Source organism: Pongo pygmaeus, chromosome 4, assembly GCF_028885625.2.
Source record: "Pongo pygmaeus isolate AG05252 chromosome 4, NHGRI_mPonPyg2-v2.0_pri, whole genome shotgun sequence".
Taxonomy (NCBI): Eukaryota; Metazoa; Chordata; class Mammalia; order Primates; family Hominidae; genus Pongo; species Pongo pygmaeus.
Window position 1 is genome coordinate 15,495,580 of NC_072377.2, and position 6,778 is coordinate 15,502,357.

The 6,778-nt window shown below is 39.9% G+C and overlaps 1 non-coding gene across 1 annotated transcript; it reads right to left on the reverse strand.

The window, feature by feature from the left end:
* Window positions 1-6,406: 6,406 nt before the first annotated feature.
* On the reverse strand, window positions 6,407-6,541 carry LOC129037697 (U8 small nucleolar RNA). The gene has a single exon (XR_008502925.1). It is a non-coding gene; the product is annotated as a U8 small nucleolar RNA (small nucleolar RNA).
* Between the last annotated feature and the right edge of the window lie 237 nt (window positions 6,542-6,778).

The following is a 6,778-nucleotide window of genomic DNA, read 5'->3' on the forward strand; positions in this document are numbered from 1 at the left end:
GCACAGCCTTTTACTTGTGGGCGTCAGATATTGGCTGGACAGTCCAAGGAGGATTGGGCAGATAGGGTGTTGGGAATGCAACAGCATCTGGAATCTCTTTACATTGATAAGTTCTATATTCCAGATTAATATGCTAGTAAAATAACTGAAAAAAACTATCAGATTCTCATTTCATGTAATACCTTAAACACTTATGCATACCAGCACAAAGCAGAACCTGAAAGAGCTCAATCTGGATGGATTGTATACCTGGCTGATGGAAGATACACAGTTTAAAAATAATGGAAAATATGACCATGCTTTGCAGCAAAGAGCTCTCACAGTCAGGTGCAAATAATCATTTCTGAGAAGGTAGGAAAGGATATAAAACAGGCTGGGCTCGTTTTTGGAGTTTGATAGATTTCAGAAGATTTGAAATCTTGGGTCATGTTATTGTTTTTACTTAAAGAGAAGTTTTGACCAAAATATCTGTGAACATAAGACTGAAAATGAGATAATAAGCTTTTAATTTCTGTTCGTGTAGTTGTAGGTCAGAAGAGAGTGGAGCGTGCATAGTAACTTCCAGCTGTGAGCAGCTGGGACCTTCTCCCAGAAGATCCCAGGAGCTCTGTGTCACTCCCTGAAGATTTTACCTAGACAGGAAGTTGTTTAAAGAAATATCTCTTGGATCCTCGCAGAGGGACTCCAGTGCATTTCCTGAAAACCTACAGAAAAAATGGTTTCATATTTAGTGAAAATGAATGGAAATATGGGTGTCAGTTGACATTGTCTTTTGAAGTCAAAATTTAGGAACAAATCCAAGATGTGGGAGATGAGAGAGACACCTGTCTGGGTTTTTCCAGACACATGAATGTGATGAAAAACAAAAATGGTGGTGGAGAAGGGCTGTCCTAGATTTAAAGAGACTGAAGAGACATAAAAACCATAATACCAAGTGCAGTGTGTGAACTTTGAGTGGATCTTAGGTTGGAAAAAAAGAAGTTGTGAAAGACATTTTTGGAGACAATAAGGATTTCAGGGTGAGGTCTTATAATGATTATAAGTTGCTATCAAACCATTCAGAAGAAAAAAAAGGAGATCAAACTAGAGAGATATAGAAAACATAGCAAAATATTAACAGTTGGTGAATCTAAGGAAAGCGAGTACAGGTGCTTCATGAGACTATTCATTCTGCTTATTTGAAGGTTTGAAAGTTTTGTAAATAACAAGTTGGAGAACACGATCCCTAAGACTGTCTCTTTTCTGGAATGCCACATGTAGAACTCATCTCACAGATCAGCAATTGTCTTCTGAGTGTCCACCAGGTGCAGACATCTTCTTGAGACATGTTTTATGTTTTCCTTAATTCTATTTTGTCTTTCCCAGAATGGCGACTTGGCTTTGCACACACTCAGCACTTTGGAAGTACTGCTATAATTTTTGAAGTAAATTCTATTTTAAATAAATGCTGCTTGCTAGATGAGTCACCTTGGACAATTTACTTCACATTTGAGAGTGTATCATCTCCCCAATTCCTGACACTCCTGTTTGTGAAAACTTCATCTCCAAGTTTCTCCTCTTGGGTGGTTGGTTTCTGAAGATACCTAGAGCTCATGCTCTGTCTGGGACTGACCACAAGATGGCACTGTTTCAGAACATTGTTCTACTGGGAAGGCAGACATGAGAGTGTAGTTGAACCATTGACAAAGCAAACTTCAATGGCAGAAGGCTGGCAGATCGGATACTGTGTTGGACATCCAAAATATTTGAAACAAAGACTTGGAAGGTGGATTGGGAGAAAGACAATATGAGTTGTCCTTGTTATATCCCTTGCCTAGAGCTCAACCAGTTTATATAACAATATTCTCATGGAACTTGAAGTATTTTCTTGTCTGTGCCACCACTGAGTTTGTAATTTTCCTCCAGCTGTCTCTGTTGTTATGTGTTAGTGCAAGGACTTCACTTGGCATTTTTCTTTGTTATCCATGACCCACTACATTTACTATGTAAGAAATACAAACTGCATTCTACATTATGCTCCCTATTTGTGGTACACATTCTGAATACGACTAACAATGAATATTCTTGCCTCCTATATGGATCCACAGAATTATGGATTTTTGGATGTTACCATGATCCATCCATCAACCTTAAAAATCAAAGAAGAAAATGTTTCTCATTTAGAACCATTGTGTAGGTTCTAACCATTATGTAGGCTGGACTTTTATACTCTGCAAGGATCTGATGACTGAAATAGATGACTGAAATGTATGATTTTGATGACCCTGTGACAAAGCAAACCAAAGTCATCTTTGTCTCAAGTCCAGTGGAGACTCAGTAAATTCCACAGGAGTCTAATAGGAACAAAACTTGATGACTATGCAATTTTCTTTGGATGAGCTTCAAATTGAGGCTATAGATCATTGTGAATGTGTAGGAGAGTTCAGTGTTGCTGAAGCCAGACCCAAAGCTTGAGAAGAGGTTAGGAGGCTGCTCTGGCATCCTCTTGCAAATGTGTCCCTTATTCCATAAATCTGCTTGTCCTTGTCTCCAGTGTGGGCTCTTTGGCAGGACTCTTTTCATTTCTGCAAGGTGAGCTTGATGTCTGGTGACGCATCATTTGGGGTCTTTTTCTCTGACAGCCTCCTGATAAATTCTTCCCCAAATGGACAGCCACTTGAGCAACTGTGTTTAATGGATTATCCCTTTAGAACAGTATAACCTTTGGATTATTCAGGGCTGAGTGAAGTGCAAATGTTTGTCTTCCACTGGGCGAACCCGCAGAATTAATCCCTGGCTCATTTATCAGGTCAACCGGCAAAATGGCTTCCTACTGTGTAAAGATGCAGTGGTGTGCATAGAAAAGCTCATACTTGGACTGGAACCTATGAACCTAAATTGTCATAGGCTGCCTTAGTCTGCCTTAGTGGTTAGTGTATGTTCTGCTATTTCACAATTATGGATTATTATTATTATTATTTTTTAACATGGAGTCTTGCTCTGTCACTCAGGCTGGAGTGCAGTGGCCAATATCGGCTCACTGCAACCTCCACATCCTGGGTTCAAGTGATTCTCCTGCCTCAGTCTCCTGAGTAGCTGGTAATACAGGTGCATGCCACCACGCCCAGGTAATTTTTGTATTTTTAGTAGAGATGGGGTTTCTGCCATATTGGTCAGGTGGGTCTCAAACTCATGACCTCAAGTGATTTGCCCACCTAGGCCTCCCAAAGTGCTGGGATTACAGGAGTGAGCCACTGCACCTGACCTGCAATTATGGATTATTTTTTGTTTCTGATTTTCTGAAAGCTCCACGGATTAACTGTGAACTGGGATGAATTATTGTGAAGCCTATTGTTCTGCCTATAAACACCACAGTCAGTATTTTGCCTCTGACTTCATGATACACTATTGTTGTATATTTACAGACTCCATTCTTAAGATTTGCATTTGATCACTGATTAAGTTTTTTCCCCCAAAGTGGAACACACTTTATCACCCTGGAAAGTAATGACTAGAGCTAAAGTTTTTATAACAGCCCCTATCTTTTCCAATTGTTTATAAAACTTTAAAATTAGGAAAAGATTGGAATAATTTAGAAATGCATTAAGGCTGTTATTTCCTGATTGGTTGCATGAAGTTACCACAGCTTCTAACATCTGTTCCTTTCAACATGTTAGCAAACTGCACCATCTCAGGTCGTTAGGCTAGGAACTGGCCAGGGCGTCCCATTTTGCCTTTAAAGTAGTTCCAGTGTCCTCCAGGATGTAAGGATTCCAACATTAAACAATAGCTAATGGTAGCTATGCTGCCAGGAAGAAAGATTTCAAAACAACAGATTAAGCAAGAAGACATACTCTTTTATGGTTCAAAGAATGTAAAATATAAGATGGTGTAAATATTGAATGAAAGAGAATTGTTTTCATCTGGTGGAAACTTAGTACTAAATCTCTCAACTGAGATGAGTTCAGTAGTGTTGGAGATTTGAATGATTCTGACCTGATCGCTGCTTCCTTCAAATGGCTGAGCCATGAGTCCTCACTACTGCCTGATAGGTTCTCATCCTTTCTTTTTGCAGGATGTTCGATGTTTTAGATTTTTAGCACACAGGGCAACTCCACAGGTCGTCTTCTGTTTTCTTCTTCTTTTTTTGTTTTTTGAGATAGGATCTTGCTCTGTTGCCCAGGCTGGAGTGCAGTGACACAATCATAGTTGACTGCAGCCTCATCCTCCTTGGCTCAAGTGGCCCTCCCACCTCCTGAATAGATGGGACTACAGATATGTGCCACCATGCCCAGCTAATTTTTTATTTTTGGTAGAGACAGTGTTGACTTATATCACCCAGGCTGATCTCTAACTCCTGGCCTCAAACTATCTTCCTGCCTTGGCCTCTCAAAGTGCTGGGATTACAGGTGTGAATCACTGCACCCAGTCAATATGTGGTTTCTTAATCACCCAGAGCACCCAGCTTTATTGTTTGCCAAAGAACACGTTCATGAGATACTCTGGCTGGAAAAGGTATCTTACAAGCTAAAAAATTTTCATGACAGAAGCTCTTGCTAAGAGCATTGAATTATGATGTTAATGTGGTGTCTCAATTTATGAAATTTACTTTATTAAGGGAATTAATATTATAACAATATTGATGATGGCATATCCTGAATTTACAAAGGACTTTTCTACCTGTTGACTCATTGGGAACCATCAGGGCGAAAGAGAACCTGTGAAAGGAAATTAAATATTGGGACCCCAAACTCATTAAGTCAAAGTGAAAAGTTAAAACTGGGTCATGCAAACCTGCCTCCCCCTTTTGGTCCCTAAATGAGATAGCTATAAGATGAAGAGCTACATGCCTCCCCCATATTTTGCCCACAAGGAAATTCCTAGTGAGCTGCAAGATCTTTACCCTAAGGTGTTTCTGTTAAGATTTCACCATGTCAATGTAAATTGATAGATTATCTTTACAGGTGCAGTCACCCCCCTGCTCACCAGACACAAATACATAGCTGATTGTTCCCCTGCCCCTTTTTGTCTATATTATCTTATGTAAAAATGCAGATTCCGGCTGGTCATGGTGGCTCACGCTTGTAATCCCATCACTTTGGGAGGCCGAGGTGGGCGGATCACAAGGTCAGGAGTTGGAGACCAGCCTGGACAACATAGTGAAACCCTGTCTCCACTAAATATACAAAATAATTAGCTGGGCGTGGTGGTGGGCACCTCCCAGCTATTTGGGAGGCTGGGGCAGGAGAATCACTTGAACCTGGGAGGCAGAGGTTGCAGTGAGCTAAGATTGCACCATTGTACTACAGTCCTGGTGACAGTGCAAGACTCTGTCTCAAAAAAGAAAAAAAAAATGCAGATTCCCTGCATTTTTCCTCTGCCCCATTTGTCTATGTTATCTCATATAAAAAATGCAGATCCACTGAGCCAGACAAAAGCATGAATGACTATTTTTTCCTACCCTCTTCTTACATGAAAATTGTGCACTTCTCAATATTTCACCCTTTCACCTTTAAATTTGAAGTCCTCAAAATCATCTTCGGAGAAACGCACAGACCTGTCTCCCAGGCATGTGTCCTTAACTTGGGCAAATAAACCTCCTAAAATGGTTGAGACTTGTCTCATCATTTTTCTCGATTGACAAACGTAATAATTTAAGTAAATTTGACACCAATAGCTTTTATACCTTTCTTGAAGCAGCCATCTGAAAAAATAGAAAGTGCCATGATATTAATGTAGTTATTGTGTAAAGAGCTGAAAAAGAACTGTAGTTTACCGGGCATGTAGAACTAATAGTCTAAGAAGAACAGTTCAAAGAAACCCTGGATGAGTTCCCTGTCATTGAAACTAAAAAGAAACCACAGAATTAGGGTATGTTGATACATGCCACTAGAGGGGCCTCCATGGGACTGATTCTAGTAGGAAGAAAAGTTAGGTTTATTGAATGTCCATTGACAGCCATGCCTGTTCCAGTGGTGTGAAGCTTAACTATGTCCTAGGAGCTAGATATTTTTCAGCTCAGTGAGACAGAGCAATCATCCATGGTCTCACACAACCAGTACTTGGTAGGGTGAAGCTTATCACCCAGATGTGCCTGACTCTGTAACCAAGCCCTTTGCCTGAAGGTAGCAGTCACCTTTAGTAGCATAACAAGGATTTTATCTGCGGAATAGACTGTATCAATCATTTCAACATCACTGCTGTTCAGTGATACAGAAACAAACTCAATTCAATTTGGATTCTCCCTGAATCCCGAAAATGTCCCTGAGTTCTGAAATGGTTCTGATGGAAGCTAGAGATCAATGGTAATTATCAAGACAAAGAATTGATACTTTTCAGACTTCTCGTCTACCTTTCTACCTACAACTCAAAGGGAAATATTCTTCTTTTTTCTTTCTTTTTTTAAAAATAGAGATTATCAGGAAGAATCAGAAAGGCTCAATCAGGGTGCTGCAAGGCCTGTTTACACAGAGTTATTAATCACATTTCATTCTTCTCCAATCATCATGTTCTGATCTGCCCTCCAAAAGGAGAAACAGGTAAGGATGATCCCACCTGATGATGAAATAACATTCTTTACAGAAATGTGATGTCAACACATTCAGCACTTAATTGTGAGGTTAGTAATGTAAGAATAACCATGTAGGGGCAGGGAAAGTCAGAGATGCTAGAATCAGGATCTCGAATCATAGATTTCAGATTCTTGCAAATTGGAACGGCTAATGTGTTAGCTAATGGGTATCAAATAATGTATTCCCATACTATACCTCTCCAAGTAATAGCCAAGTCCCATTGTAGT